The following is a 15,578-nucleotide window of genomic DNA, read 5'->3' on the forward strand; positions in this document are numbered from 1 at the left end:
CCTAGATAATTATACAGCTTGGTGCCGTGATTGATAGCAAGTGGGCTGCTTCTCTGGCCAGCTCCCTACCGCCTTCCAGTCTGTCCCCTGTGTCCCAGAGACCCTCTGCAGGGGTACGGGGGGGGGGGGCAGAGAGGTGGGCCACGCCCAGACCGTCCCCAAGTCCTGCCCATTCTGTCTTGTAACATGGCCCCAATCTCTCCACCTTCCCCTGCTCGTGATCGGCCTCTGGGTGGTACCCAGAGGTCACGATTCCTTCCACCCTGCGGGGCTCCCATCCAGTGTCCCCTTCCCTTGAGGCCTCTGCCAACCCATCCTGCCCCTCCCTACTCTTCACCTGCCCACTGCCTGTGTGCCCATGGCCCCGATCTGGGTGACCAGTTCACATAGGTGCCTGCTGTAGGAGACTGAGTACCTCGGGCAGGACAGGCCACACTCAGCGGCCTGGCACAGGGAAGGCTCTTGGGGAATGGTTCATGAATGAACGGAACAGAGTCCAGCATCTGAAATGGGAGAAGGGCCTCCCTGTGTTCGGTGCTGTGGCACAAGCCGCCAAGGCCACGTCGCCAAGAATCGGTGTTTTGAGAAGTAAGCAGGCAACTTTCCCACCTTCACCAAATGTAGTCCCAGTTAGGACCCATTGAAGGGGCTCATGAAGCCACATCTCATCCCAGATGGCGGGATAGAGCCCAGTGGATCGGCCCGAGCCCTGGCCACCTGCCATGGAGGAAGGGCGTCCGCTGTCATCTGTGGAGGTAACACCAGGCCCTAGAAAAACCACAGTTTCTCTGCGGGCTTGTCGAGAAGACCAGCTGTGAGAGGTGGCCGTCAAAGACTGGGACCTTTTTCTCTCAGGTCACTGGGTAGGGAAGGCAGGGATCTGCTGGATCAGATGTCATTGGTGAGTAGTGGCCCATTCTGTTAATTTAGGTCAGCTAGTTCCAATTCACAGATGTTCTGTTGCAGCTCATGGGGGTCCTCACAAACCACGAGACTCTTTGTTCCCCTCCCCTGGCGGTGGCCAGCCCCACGGAACCCACTGCACCCCTCATCTGCCCATCAGCCGCCTCCATTGGCCTGTGATGAGTAAGAGCATTGGCACCCAGCGCCCTTCAGAGGGCCTGACATCTCTGTCCAGCTGCGGCGGGTCTGGGCCAGCCTTTCAAACAGAGTGCGTTTTACCAGCAGGCAGGGGCCTCGGTCTGTCGGGCCTGCTGCGAAGTCTCAGGCCAGCCCCCACTCTTCAGTTTCCCCACCTGTCCTGTCCTGTCATGTCTTTGCCTTCCACCTCTGACAGTCAGTGGGTCTCGGGAAGGTTCCGAGGGGCCAGTTTGCAGCGTCTACCTCAGGATGTGAACATACTTCTGGGTGTTGAGCCGGGACCCTGATTCTTGAGGGGGTGGTGCCCCTAGGGCACAGGGAGAAAGAGTTAGTCACAGAGTTTTTCATCCAAGTGCCTCTTACGAATGGGAGGGACTGGGAGCTGTCAGTGGGGTTCCGTAGTTGTGATGTGGTTACCAGATGGGGTGACACCAGGGTTCATACTGTGAGGGAAGCTCTGGGACAGGTGGGCATGGTTCCTGGGAGGCGTCAGCCCTCCAGGATGATGGCAAGTATTTGCTGCCTCTTTTTTTCTGTTTTCCAAGTCTCGTTTGATGAGGATTTGTTTTTCCTGCAATATGGGGAAAACAATCACTTAAATTACAGAATCAACCACGTGTCCAGAGTGAAACTGACCCACCCAGATTACCACCAAAAGTGTCGTTTAATGGTGGGGGAGGGTGGTGACAGGGTGTGTGTTGGCCATTTTTAAAGACGCACACGTGACCCAGGGACACTCCGAGATTAGGTTGCAGGGTGGCTCAGCGTGGCCCATGACAGCAGGGCACAGCCCATTCCTCTCTCCGTGGGCACGTGGAGCGTTGTGAGTGCGCTGTCTGGAAGTGACATCTGTAACCAAAAACAGTTTTGGTGCCAAGTTAGATCGGGGCCCGTTGTTTTTGCTGTTGCAGATCCTGACGTTTGTGAAAAACCTGACGGAGCAGAGCTCAAGGTGGGTGTGCAGATAGACGTGCGTCTGGCGGTGGCTTGCTTTTCTGGAACCGAAAAGAATTAGCATGGTGCTTGCCGCTGCCTTGTGTGAGAACCGACAGGGTGTGCGTTTTTTCTGACGCCAGCTCTGTACCGTAGGTGTAAATGGCTCCTGTTTAAGATAGCAGACTGGGGCTCAGAGGGGAGGTTCTAGAAGGCCACACGACCCAGAAGATTCTGGGACCTGTTTGGCTCCTCCCGAGGCCTGGCAATCCTGCCTCTAGATGCCATGTCCTTGGGGAGTTGAGCTTGCCTGTGCCCTGCCCACACTGGCTGCCTTGGTAGCCATTGCCGTCCCGAGTCCCTGTGGGAGCCATTTTGGCCCAGGTGGAGCAGCAGAGACGGGGAGTCTCCCCTGGTTTGTGTGTTTGGCAAACTTGGGCTGGAGGAAGAAGCCATTCACGAGCTCAGTGGCCGACTTCTGACCTCGCTGGGTTTTGGGACCCTCCGAGGCTTTCGGTCTGGCTCTAGTCCTTCCCGTGACATTCCCCACACATGTCGAGGACCTGCTCTGTGCGTGGCTCAGCAGCGCCGGGCTGTGGCGGGAAGGGTGTTGCTTCTACATGTCGTGACTTTGGCTAGGGGCCATATTTCATGCCCAAGACAAGTGTGGACAAGTCAGGGCTGAGCCTGCTGCGGTTTGAGTTCGTGCTGGGGGCTCAGAGCCTCCTGCCCCCCGGCCTGCTCTCAGCTGTGTCCACCCTGGCCCCAGGCCCAGGCTAGGAAGGAATTTCTCCAGGCATTGGGCCCCAGAGTGCGATCTCGCACGTCCTCAGAATGCCCCAGGTGATCGATGGTGGGGGCTGTGGTTCACAGAACCCCACCGGGCAGAGCATGCTCTTAATTTTGCAGGCAAATCTGAGGAGGTGGGATTTGCTGTTCCTGTATTACAGGTGAGGAGGCTGAGGCCTGGAGAGGTGAAGGGTCTTGTCCAGGGTCACCAGGGGGCAGAACTGAGATGGGAACCCTCCAGTCCTGGGTCACTCTGCAGATGGACACAGGAGTGCTCTAGGGTGCAGGTATACTCGTGGGCAGGGCAAGAAGGTCTGGCAGATCTCACCCCCAAACCTTCTGGAATTTGGGGGTGCTTGTGCCCCCAAAAGACCCCAGTTTGGAGTTTATTGGTGACCTTGAGATAGATGGGCTTGGCCACCCTTTCCTCTACCGCACCATACGGGCCAGCCCAAGTAGAGCAGGTGGGGTTTCTTAACCAGGCCACAGGGTGGGGGCATCTTGTGAGCCTCAGGCAGGTGTGCCCAAGAGTATTAACCAGTACAGTGCACCCCAGCGGTGCACTTGGCCCATACCACTGGTAGGAGAGGCAGCGAGGGCATCCTGGCTGTCCTGCTGAGAGCTGTGCCGTTCGGGACGGTCCCTTCTCAGGGTGCTCACTCCTGTCAGCAGGACCGTGATCTGCTCAAGGCCAGAGGTTCCATCTTACAGCTGGGAAGACTGAGGCTTAGAGAGGTGGCGGGCAGTGAGTGATGGGAGGAGGTAGGATTAGAACCCAGAGCTGTATGACTCGAGGCCTTGAGCCCACACTGTGTGCAGACAGGGTACCTTGGGCTCCCATGCTCCTGACTCCATCCTCAGGGGGCCTGCTGCAGGCGCTATCATGTGTCAGGATTAGGGGTTTGAGCACATCCTCGGGAAGCTACCAACACATCACCTCCGGCCTCTGAGGGCCTTACAAGTCCCAGAAAACCTGGTATTGGGGTCCAGAGGGAGTGAGGAGGAAAGCCGTGAGCTAAAGGTAATGATGGTGACTCCGGGCTCAGGCGGCTTTCACAGCTCTCTTCTCATCCTTCTAAAGCAGGGGTCGGGAACCTTTTTGGCTGAGAGAGCCATGAATGCCACATATTTTAAAATGTAATTCCGTGAGAGCCATACAACGACCTGCGTACGTTACGCATTATCCAATAAAAATTTGGTGTTGTCCTGGAGGACAACTGTGACTGGCTCCAGCCACCCGCAACCATGAACATGAGCGGTAGGAAATGAACGGATTGTAATACATGAGAATGTTTTATATTTTTAACATTTTTTTTATTAAAGATTTGTCTGCGAGCCAGATGCAGCCATCAAAAGAGCCACATCTGGCTCACGAGCCATAGGTTCCCAACCCCTGTTCTAAAGGAAGCATGACCCTGCATCCTAGGTGATGGGAACTGCAGATGGTTGTGCTCATGAGAAGACGGGGACAGCTGCATTTTTGCCTCTCGGGGTCTGTGGAGACCAAACCCCTATGCCTTGGCATGGTTGGGAACCTGGGTGGGTGCAGAAGGGACCAGCCCTCCATGGTGCTTGGCCTCTGCACTTTCTTCCTGTTCACCCCAGTCATGCTTGGCCTGGACAGAAGTTCGAGAAAGGGCAGGGTCTGGATTCCTCACCCCACCCGAGATTCTGGCCAAGGCCCAGCAGAATTCCTGGCTGTGGCAGTCGGACCTTGGTCTGGATTAGCTGCCTGTTGTTACAACAAGCCATTTCTGCTTTGGGAGATCCTGCACGCCTGGTTGCAAACCTGAGCCGAGGGCATAGTGTCATTTAGTTGGTCCTAGGGTGTCCCCTTGCTGGCATATTCAGGAAAGATCCAAAGTCACGCCTGCACCTTCTGAGTCCCAGATTGTGAGCATTGTTATAAGAGTCGGGGGTACTTCTGTTGTCCTGGGTGCTAGGTACCCGGCCAGGCTGAGGAGGACGCTCAGCTGCATAAGAGTTGTCCTTGCCACAGGGCCACCAGCCTTGGCGAAGGACGGGCAGTGCCATCATTTGTGAGCTGATTTCGAGGGACCCCAGCCTACTGTAGGAGGTGACCTAAAGGATGAGCAGGAAATAGGCCTTTGTTGACAAGAGGACGTTCCAACCCCAGGGAATAGTTGGGGTCCCGGCAGAGCTGAGTGAAGGAGTGATCTCTCTGTCTAGAGCAGCAGCCCTGAGCCCCGTCAGTGTCCCTGCTCTACATACCCTGGGTGTGTGCATGGCTGCGCTGGAAGGAGCCATCAGTTGGGGTTTGTTTTGGGGTGCACGAGTGCAGGAGCAGTCAGATAAGGCTTTTCTTGCAGACTTCTGCCTCCAAATAAAGTTCCTAACCTCTGGGTACTTCGGTGCCAACGGTCAGGGTGCCATCTGCATTGTTGTGAGGGGTAAACGAAAGGCTGAGGGAGAGGCTGCACTGAGTCTCGGGGCCATGTGCCACCAGGGCTGCTGAGCTGACTCCTTGGTCATCTTTTATCTTGCAGGATGTGGCATGTCCCAGAGCACTCCCAAGAAAGTAGGACCCATCATGGCCTTTGAAAGATGCTTTAGGACTGCATGGCCCAGGTAAGGTGGACTTTTCCCTGGGCCTGGGCAGGGAGGTAAGCCAGGAGGTGGGTGTGTGGTCAGGAGGGGAATGTGGACCCATCTGTCAGGAGACCCCAGCACCAGCCCCACTGGCAGCCATGTCTAGCGATGGGCATGCCTAGCCTCCATTCTAGCTCCCGAGAGCTATCATATTGGCTGGGCTCCTTTGGTGCCACAAGCCTCAGTTTACCCGTCCATAAGACTAGGGTAGGAATTCCTTCCAGTGGAGGCTTTTGAGAAGCACAGTGTGCCCCAGAATGCCCGTCGCTTCAATGAGAGGGCCCATCAGGAGTGGGGTGGGCACAGTCTTTGCACACAGTAGACACCCAAGACAGAACAGGGATTCATAATTCACTGGAGGACAGAAAGTTGCCCAGGTGTGTACCCCACCAGGCACTCTTCCCGCTTCCTTTCCCTTTGCTGGAACTCAGAGATCCAGTTCTATCTGTCAACTTCAGTTGATGCTGCTGGGTCTGAATGATACCAGCAGAAGTTTGAGGCAGAGTCTGCCCTGCCCGGGCAGCTGGGGGCTTGTGGGCAGCCTCTGCTCTGATCAGCTAGAGCCTTTGTTGGCATTACCTCTGAGGCAGCCAGGAGGGACTCAGTGCTCTAGGTACTTAGGCCTGCTGTTTCCATGTGGCTTTGGGTCAGTCTCACAAGCCTTGGAGAGGTGGCCTGGCCAGTGAAGACAGTGCGGAGGTAGCTGAGTGGGGAGAGGTGACACTGAGGCCTCCAGGTCTGGGCAGCTCAAGTCCTGAGTCTGTTTATATATCCAAGGGATGGGGTGCCCTCCTGCGCATGGCAGGTGCTGTGTGGGATGTGCCAGAGGCCTGGCCGATGCATTTCAGACCCTCGAGGTTCTCGGTCAGTGCCTTCTGTGCTGTTCCCAACTGCACCTCGATACCTAGCTTGTCCTGGGGCAGCCGCCTGCCCTGCCTTGAGGACTCATGGATCCTGCTCTCTGGCCTGCACTCTGTGGTCTTGGGGAAGCTGTGGCCCTTCTCTGGGATTCTGTTCCTCATTTGCAAAAAGGACATTCAAACCTCCTGCCACCTCCCTCCCAGGCACCAATAGGAGCCAGAGAGGGAGCCCAAGCTGGCTAAGATGTGGCGGTCGGGCCTGGGATCCGTCACAGCCCACCACTCACAAAGAGGAAACCGACACACGTGACCCTCACTGATCACACGGGCAGAAGGGGGCAAAGGTGTTATTTGTTTACTTGTTTATGTCCTGCCACGTTAAAAACATACGTATACATCAGTTCAGGGCAATAGAGATGCCGCAGGAATGTAAAAATAAACAATAGGGCAAATTGGGGCAAAGGGAAAATCCAAAGTAGACCTAGAAGTCATGTCATATGAGAGCCTCTCAGTTGTTGGTGGTGACTTGTAAATTCAGCTCTGAGCTTCCTCACTGCCAACGCAAAGAGGGAAAGACTGTCATAGAAAGCGACAATGTTTAGGGGGTACTGTTTCCAGCAGTGATGCTGAGAGGCCTGCCTGGTACTGACACTCTGAGGTGTCCCAAAACCCCCGATGAGGCCGGGGGAGGAGGTGGGAGCTCCTTCATGCTCAGAACAGCTACAGTCCCCTCACCACCCTGAACAACTCATGTAGCATTTCATGCTACCTGACCCAACAACCTAGGCTGAGAAATGGGCAGTGAGGGCCCCCTGGCATACCATTAGGCCTTGCTGAGCCTGACTTTGACCTTGCATCAAATCCTCGCAGCCACACCTACTGCAAACTGCTGCCACGTAGACCCCAGAAAACGGGTGTTTCAGTCCCAGTCTTTTGGGTACAAAGTCGCATAGATCCAGCGGCTTCCTGCCCTTTGGCGTCCCCTGAGAGGCTCTGGTGGCCCCTGAGCTGTGTCAGGCGTCATTGGGTCTTAGAGCAGAGTGGGCTGGACCTGACAGGTAGAAACATGGGACGTGTGCCCCACACATCCGGGGCTGCTTCTCAGGACTTAACCAGCGTCTCTCCTTCCAGGTATCACCCCGTCTTCTCTGCCATCTCCTTGCTTAGGTGACTGATGCCTGAAGCTCAGACAAGACGACTCAACCACCCTCAGGTCAGTGCCGTGTTTAGAATGCTGAAAATCAGGACTCCTCACCCTTTCCCTCCGGTGCCACCCTGGGCTGGGCATGCCTGAAACGGGGTACGCACATACCCCACAGCCTCTGGAGGACCTAGGAGTGGGCAGGCATTTCTTGCACATTCACACGAGCTCGGTGGGTCCACTCTGACCTCCCGTTCTCCTCTTCCTGCTGCTGAGAGATCAGGGGCTTGCACAGGTCTCACCGCAGGAAGCTGGAATCAGGACCATCTTTCTGGCCCCCTTCCACGCATAGATTGAGTGAAGCTTCCTTTGCAATGAGCCAGCCATCTTGGAGTGTTTGTGGTAGGAGGGCTTGGGCCAAGTGCCAGCCGGGTCAGCACAGGGCAGTTCAATATCTGTGCAGTTAGTAGAGCTCAGGAGCTCAGCAGGTGAGAGGGTCCCAGCCTGCCAGTCTCTGTCATGGCTGCCTTGTGTTCCTGACAGGGCGAGGCTGTAGCCCTGAGAGTATGCCCACCCCCACCCTCCAAGCCCTGCTCTCCCTCCCAGAGCCAGCCCACAGTGCAGACTATCGAGCCCACTTGGCTGATTCAAGCCTCCTGGGAGTCTGCAGGGCCAGACAGACGTCATCTCTCTCCACCACTGTTGCCAGGGGCAGGTCCACCTCCCACGTCTGTGTGGAGAGGACCCCAGGCTACTGTGTCTGGGCCCAGGAGCCCTCTGCCATCTGGGCCTTGCGTGTTTATAGGTCCAGCTTACCTGCCAGACTCTGCAGATGCTGCCCTGGGGCTTTTGTGTCTGCATGCAGGGCCTGCAGCAGCCGGTGCCAGAGGGTGGGATAGGGGACGCAGGTGGGGGACAGAGAGGCCCCCAGGGAACATCGAGGATGGGGGGAAATGGGGACATGAGGGGTAGTGGAGGAAGGAGAAGGATGGAGTGGAGGTGGATAGAAAGCAGGGAAGGGCAAGGCCCCAGGGGAGAGAGGAGACGGTGCAGAGTGGCCAGGAAACTGGCTAGGGAAACAGCCCGCAGAAGCAGCTGGCCCCTGGTGTCTGGCAGGCCTGCTGAGCTCTGCCAAAGGCCAACTAGGCCTGCTGCTTTCCTGGGAACCCCCTGTCAAGTCCCCCCTAACGTCCCACATGCGGCAGTGGTGACCTCCAGGGTTCAAATGAAATCCAAGGCTTGAGAGGTATGTCTCTCGCAGCAGCTGAGGCACCAGACTGAGCACCCAGGTCCTACTCCCCAAACTGCGCAGTCATGCTGGAAGCCATGAGGGTGTGTCTCGGGAGGCAGGCCGCCAGGCCAGGGCAGGCCAGGGCAGGGGCGGCTGTGTGCAGTGGCCGAGGCCCAGGGTGTGTGGGGAGGACCATCCCTCCGTGTGCACGCCTCGGTTCAGGCCGCCAGGCCAGGCCAGGCCAGGGCAGGGGCGGCTGTGTGCAGTGGCCGAGGCCCAGGGTGTGTGGGGAGGACCATCCCTCCGTGTGCACGCCTCGGTTCAGGCCGCCAGGCCAGGGCAGGGGCGGCTGTGTGCAGTGGCCGAGGCCCAGGGTGTGTGGGGAGGACCATCCCTCCGTGTGCACGCCTCGGTTCAGGCCGCCAGGCCAGGCCAGGGCAGGGGCGGCTGTGTGCAGTGGCCGAGGCCCAGGGTGTGTGGGGAGGACCATCCCTCCGTGTGCACGCCTCGGTTCAGGCCGCCAGGCCAGGCCAGGGCAGGGGCGGCTGTGTGCAGTGGCCGAGGCCCAGGGTGTGTGGGGAGGACCATCCCTCCGTGTGCACGCCTAGGTTCAGGCCGCCAGGCCAGGCCAGGCCAGGGCAGGGGCGGCTGTGTGCAGTGGCCGAGGCCCAGGATGTGTGGGGAGGACCATCCCTCCGTGTGCACGCCTCGGTTCAGGCCCAGGACCACCCGCAGGTGGGTTCATCATCTCCATCCTGTTCACCCACAAATGGAGGCCTAGGAAGAGCCCAGCTGCAGCCTGGAAGGGTTATCGGGGCATTAGAGGCTCTTTAGGAGGTCGGCCTGGGCTAGAGGAGCTTCAGAGGCTAATGGGAGACAGTGCCTCACTTGGCGGGGTTTGCTTTTGAACTGACTTGAAATTGCTCTCCTTGGAGTCTTTGCAGACTTGGCCCAGAATGGGGAGAAGTCTCAACCCAGGAAGCTCCCTTGAGCTCCTCCATCTCCTGCTGAGCCCCTGGGGGCTTACATTCGGGGCAGACAGCAGTCATGTACTGGCCAGTCATTAAAGGGAATTGTCTCTGACCTTCCCATTGCCCTGGGTTCCTGTGGATAGAGAGGCCACCCTGTTTTTCAGGAATTAATGTGGATGTGGGTTCACAGGAAACCGAGGCTCAGGGCGACAGGCCTGGTACCCCGCAGCGGAGCCATGTTGAAAAACCATGTCTGCTGGCTCTAAGCTTGACCTGTGTCTGGTGCCCACAGCTGAGGAGGAACAAACGTTCTAATACTAGATACCCATGTGGCAGACAGAAAAGATGTAAGGCCTTAAAAGATACCTTGCTTTGGATCTTCTGGTCTCACTGGAAGTGTTGACACACTACAGGTCGTGGGCTTCGTCCTGCACTTCCCTTCCGGCTGTGAGCAGCACTCGGGCTGGGAGAGGTTAGACCTGCAAGTGAGGAGAGATGTGACAAGCAAACCCTTTCAGGGCGGGGAGCAGGCCTCACCTGGAGGAAGCCAGTTTTCCATCCGATTCAGTCTTGTTCAAGGCTTTCTATCCCTGTGCCAGGCCCTGAGCTGGTGCCACTGTGCTTCGTGACATCCCTGCTGGGTGGGTGTCGCCTCTGGAGGCTGAGGGTCCGGGAGCCAAGGGGCCAGCCCCAGGCCACCACACTGGCCAGCAGTAGAGCAGGGGTCCCAACCTGCCCAGACATAGAAGGACGTAGAAACTCCTCTGGGTTCCAGAACTGTGTGGTCTGCCGACATGCTGGGGTCACCCCAGGAAGCAGCTTCCCCGGGAGAGGAGTTAGGCTGAAGCGGGGTCTGTGTCGAGGTGGGGACAGGCCCTACTGCCCAGTCCGCCTCTGGAAGGGTGCTGGGATGGGCCAGAGGGTTGTGAGGAGTCTCCCTGCTGCTGAGGTATCTGGGGCTGCTGCCTCTGCTACCCTGGGTTTCCTGCCCTGGCCTGAGTTCAGCCAGATGCTTGGCCTCTGACGTTTCCCCAGTTGGAGGCCTTGTTCCCCAGATATTCCCGGGCTGAAAGCTCAGCAGTGTCCAGTTTTTTCCAGTGGCCTGACCTCCCTGATCCAGCAGGCTCAAGTCTGAGCCGCCCTTCTTCAAGAACTCTGTGCCCTCCCAGCCTGGCCAGCCTCCGAGAATTGGGGAGCCAGAAGGCCCTTGCTGCACCTTGAGGAAGGGAAAGTGAATGTCTCAGATGTGGAGCTCCTTGGAGTCCCCCAGTCCAGAGGGGTCTGGCCCTTCCTAGTGGCTGTGTGACCTCACAGATACACGGAGACCTCTCTCAGTCTCCGGTTTCTCATCCCTAAAACACTGGGGACCCTGGTGATGCCTGTCCTGGCTGTGTGACTCTGGGGAAATCACTTAGCCTCTCTGTGCTAAGTGTTCCTTATCTATAGATTGGTCGTGATGGGGACTGAGCCACAGGTGAGATGGACTCAGGTCAGGGCCTGGCAGGTCGCTGGTAGAGAGGGGTTTGGTGCTTGTTTGCAGCTACGGGGACTTGAACCCAGGGCTCTGTGGCTGTGAGATTTGCTCTTCCCCATTGAGCCCCCTGTAGGAGGACCCTAAGGAGAAGCTGCTCTTGGAAGGGTCCTTGGTGAAGACAGCTGTTCATTTACATCCAGGGAGTTGTTAGGACAAGTGTGGCTATAGGAGTGATGGGGACAGGGCCACCTGCTGTCACCATGGCAGGTCCCACCTGCAGAAAAGGCACGGGGCTTCCCTTCTAATTTTGTTCTGGTTTCTTGATGCGGGCCCTGCCCCCTGTCTCTGGATGAGCCTGTCCCCATCAGAGCGCAAGGTCTGGGCTGTGCCCAGCTGTGTGAGTGGCATCCCTCGCCCCCTGCCCCTCCAAGGACCCCATTGCTGGTTGCAGCCAGGGCCCGTGCACAGTGATCCCCTGGGCCTCAGTGTACTCTCTGTGAAGTGGGATTGTCTTGGCCCAAGTTTTCACTCAGCACAGACTGACCCACAGCCTGTAGAGCAGCTCTGCTTGTCTTTGCTTTGGGTTCTGAATAAGGTTTGGTAAAGAGGTGTGGAGATCACGGGCAGGCCAGAGTCGGGAAGACCTGGCACTCATCACATGCCCGCCATCTGCCAGCTGTGCTGAGAGGCTTCCCGTCAGGCAGCATTTGCTGGGGTGACAGGGGCCTCATCACCTCTTGTCCAGGGGCAGTGAGAGGGGTCTCCGGAGGACACAAGAGTGAGGGGCAGGTGGTCACCAACAGTAGACAGGAGCCTCAAGTTTTGAGAAATGGCTAGTGCTGGTATGGCCAGGCTGTGGGGCTGGAGCCACCAGAGGCCGGGAGGGGTGGGGCCAAGCATCCTGTAGTGGTCCTTCTGTGCCCCCTTGGTGCGGTCCTGGTGCTGTCTGCCCCCGTACCTGCTGGCCTTGGGCAGGTCAGCGGCTGCCCCGACCGTGGGCAGTTGAGGAGCTCCCTCTAGCCAGGCCCTCCCCAGCCTCTGCACAGGGCAGGCGGCCCACTTCCAGAGTGGACACTCCTCCTTCCTGTGGCCGCAGAGCACCCCTCCGGCTGCGCTGGCCTTCCCAGGGCTCCACAAAATGGCCGCCTCAGCCCTGCGCCATTTTGTGTCTGGGGCGGGCAGCCAGCAGTCCCGGGGAGGGAGGGGACAGTGGGGGTGGACCCCTGCCTGCCGCCTGCCCTGTGCGGCCTGGCCTGAGCCCAGCGCCAGCCCCGCCCCCACCCCGGCCTTGGCCAGGCCGCCCTGGACTTGGCAGCGGCCAGCATGTTGGCAGGGCAGCCGGGAGCCCTGGCCCCTCACCCGGCCTGCCTGGCCCTCGCGCCACCCCCCCGTCTTTGCACCCAGCAGACGGAGATGCTGCAGGCCAGAGCCCAGCAGAGCTGTAATTAAAGCCATGCTCCTGGAGGGAGTCCTTAGCAGCCTTGGTTCCCGCGCAGATCATTCTAGAAATGACGCTTGTCTGAGTGGGAGCAGGCTTCCTGGATGTCGTGAACAGGGGCAGGTGTGGCTCAGGCTGTACCCTCCATGCTATGAGTCCGCAGGCAGCAGGGCAGAGGCTTCCTGGAGGAGGTGAGCGCTGTGTGGACATCAGGGTACTGCTCTCGGGCCAGGCTGCCCCTGGCCGGCAGAGGTCTCTCTGTGCACAACGTGAACAGTCTGCACTTCTGATAGCTGGTGGCCAGCAGCGGACCTGGGGGACAGGCAGGGTCATGCTAGAAGCAGGCGTACCATGTCCAGGATATCTGGGTAGCTGGGGGCTGGACCACAAAGTACAGGGGAGACACCATTGTGCCGTTCAGTGTGGGACAGTGCCCTCCGCCGGCCTCAGCGGGTGGATGGGCACAGCGTGCCTGCCCAAAGCACCAGCCATAATAAGGTTTCCAGAGGGCATCAGAGCTCCTAGAAGAAGTTTGGAGGAACTTGGAGAGAAGTGTGTGCGTTTGAGACCACTGATGCCGTGTCTCTGGCGGCGTGGGGTGGCACCAGGCGCCAGAGCCACCACACCCTGTCTTCTGCCTGAGGGAAACCGAGGTGGAAAGCATGCAGGTGGCAGGAATCACAGTAGGGCTTTAGGAGTGAGCTGCCTTCCCCAGCCAAGCCCTTCAGGCTGGGAAGGTTGTTGGACTCAGCCCCAGCTACCCCCCCCCCCCCCACACACACACACCCTCTCCTTGTGTTCCCAGAGAGAACATTCTGTGGCCATGAGCGGGATTTGCTCAGGGGGGATGGTAGAACGAGGCGACCAGGGCTCTATGTCCCACAGATCAGGCCAAGCAATCCCTGAACCTCCTGGGGGCAAGAAAGGCTGGCCCCAGAGGCAGCTGTGCCCAGGGGGCGGTGGCTGCCAGAGGGCAGGGTTTCATGCTGCCATTTTTAATGATGCCTTCTCCCGTCCCTCCTCTCCTTGCCTTGGGACCCAGACTGCGGTTTGAAAGGAGAATATTTTCAGATAAATGGCATGCCTTTGAGGTTAAAACTGTTGCCTAATGGTTAAATGCCACAGGATCAGAGAGCTTTTCCCTTTGGACTCTGAGCAAACCATGAACTTAGCCCTGGGATGTGAAGAACAGGTCTCCCTGCCCCTCCGTGATGCCTCTCTCTGGGTGCCAAGGGCACCTTGAGCTTCCTCCTGGCTGCTGAGGCCAAGGGGATGAATAACTCGCCTGAGGCCCGTTGCTAGTTGTCCAGAGCAGGGTCAGAACCGTGGCCTGGCAGTCTCCAAAGACAGCCATTCCTTCCACATACACCCCCCACCCCGTGCCCGTGCCCCCTGTGGATGCAGGTAGGTAGGTGTGTCTGCAAAGCAGAACCCCCCCCCCCCCCTCAGCTTTTCAGACGCTGCTCTGGTGAGTTTTCAGACTCAGCCGTCTGAGGGCCAGTCCCAGGGCCAGACCCTGCCCTGAGGAGTAGATATCCTAGTCACTTTCCCCAGGAGCTTGGAGGCCTCTAGAGATGAGAAGACAGACCCAGGGTGGGGCACAGACTCGCACCGATGGGAGACCCCAGCCTGGAGCACATGGGCATCCATTCTAGGGGTCTACACAAGGAAGGGGTCATCAGGAGGGACCCTGGGCTGGGGCTCCTGCCTGCAGGTGCCGTTTTCCCCACCTTTGTGGTTTGTGCTGGCCCAGGTGTGCAGATCCAGGTATAGAACCAAGGGTCAGAGAATCTAGATTCCAGTTCCGACTTTGCCCTTTTGTGGCCAAAGTGTGGTCTCGGGTGATGAGACCACTGGGCCCTGCACTCGCCTAGCTGTGGGAGCCTGAGGCCAAAGGGAGGTCAGCAACCATGACCCCATTCTGTCTTTAAGTTTGATGTTTGCTTATTGTGGACTTTTTCCATTAGTTCATTTTTCAAATTTCACAGTAGTTTTAATACTGACTTTGGGCACCCCATAAACTGAGTGCCTGTCTGGCCTCCACAGTCCTGGCCCTGCCCTGGCCTATTGGGCACTCACTGCCCAGTACACACATCTGTTTAACTTCGTGGCCATGTTTGCAGGGGGACCTGCCCTGTGTGGGCCACCCCGTCTTTTTCCCAGACTCCATTGTTGGCACGGCCCAATGAGCAGAAACACTGGCTGCTTTTATGGGGAGAAACCTAATCAGGGTAACAATGGGGGCAATGGTCATGGGGGTGGGATCCTAGCTCCCTGTGGCCCCAAGCCAAGCCTGAGGTGACTGCGGGGTGACACCGTCTGTCTGCCTTGCTCACTCCAGACATCCGCCTGGCTCTGAAAGGGCCACCTGCCCACCCAAGGCCTCCTGTACACCTGTCCCCGGCTGGACTGGCTCCTCCCACCTGGGCCTGCTCAGCACCCCAACCATGGGCAGTCACTGTGGGACTAGGGCTGGGCCGGCAGTGGCAGCTGGCAGATGGCAGGGCGATCGGTGACTGCTTAGTCCCTGGCAGCCTGTCTCAGGAGCCCCCGTCACCCTGCATTGCCAGCCCCTGCTGTCGGCCCTCATCCAGGCTGGCTGGGGAAGGTCCTGTCTTAGGGCCCTCGTCATCCCCCAGAAAATGGAAGATCTCTGTTGTACCTCCCAAGGCCTGAGCCTATGGTCACTGCTAGGACATAGGCCAGGTGGGCTCAGCAGATCATGCCCCCCAGCACACAGAATTGGGGCCTTTCCTCGCACCAACTCAGAAATGTCTCCACCAACTGACCTAGAATTGGCAATCCTATCCCTTCCCCAAATAAACACAGGATTGTTAGCTAAAGAAAGAGACAGTTTTCATACAAGGCTCTTTGTTTTTCACCTTAAAAGATTTCTTAATTGATTTGAGTGAGAGAGAGAGAGAGAGAGAGAGAGAGAGATTAGTTCTGTATGTGCCTTGACCGGGGATCGATCCGGCAACCTCTGTATGTCGAGACAATGCTCTAACCAACTGAGCCATCCAGCCAAGG

This window comes from Saccopteryx leptura, chromosome 1 (assembly GCF_036850995.1).
Source record: "Saccopteryx leptura isolate mSacLep1 chromosome 1, mSacLep1_pri_phased_curated, whole genome shotgun sequence".
Classification (NCBI taxonomy): domain Eukaryota; kingdom Metazoa; phylum Chordata; class Mammalia; order Chiroptera; family Emballonuridae; genus Saccopteryx; species Saccopteryx leptura.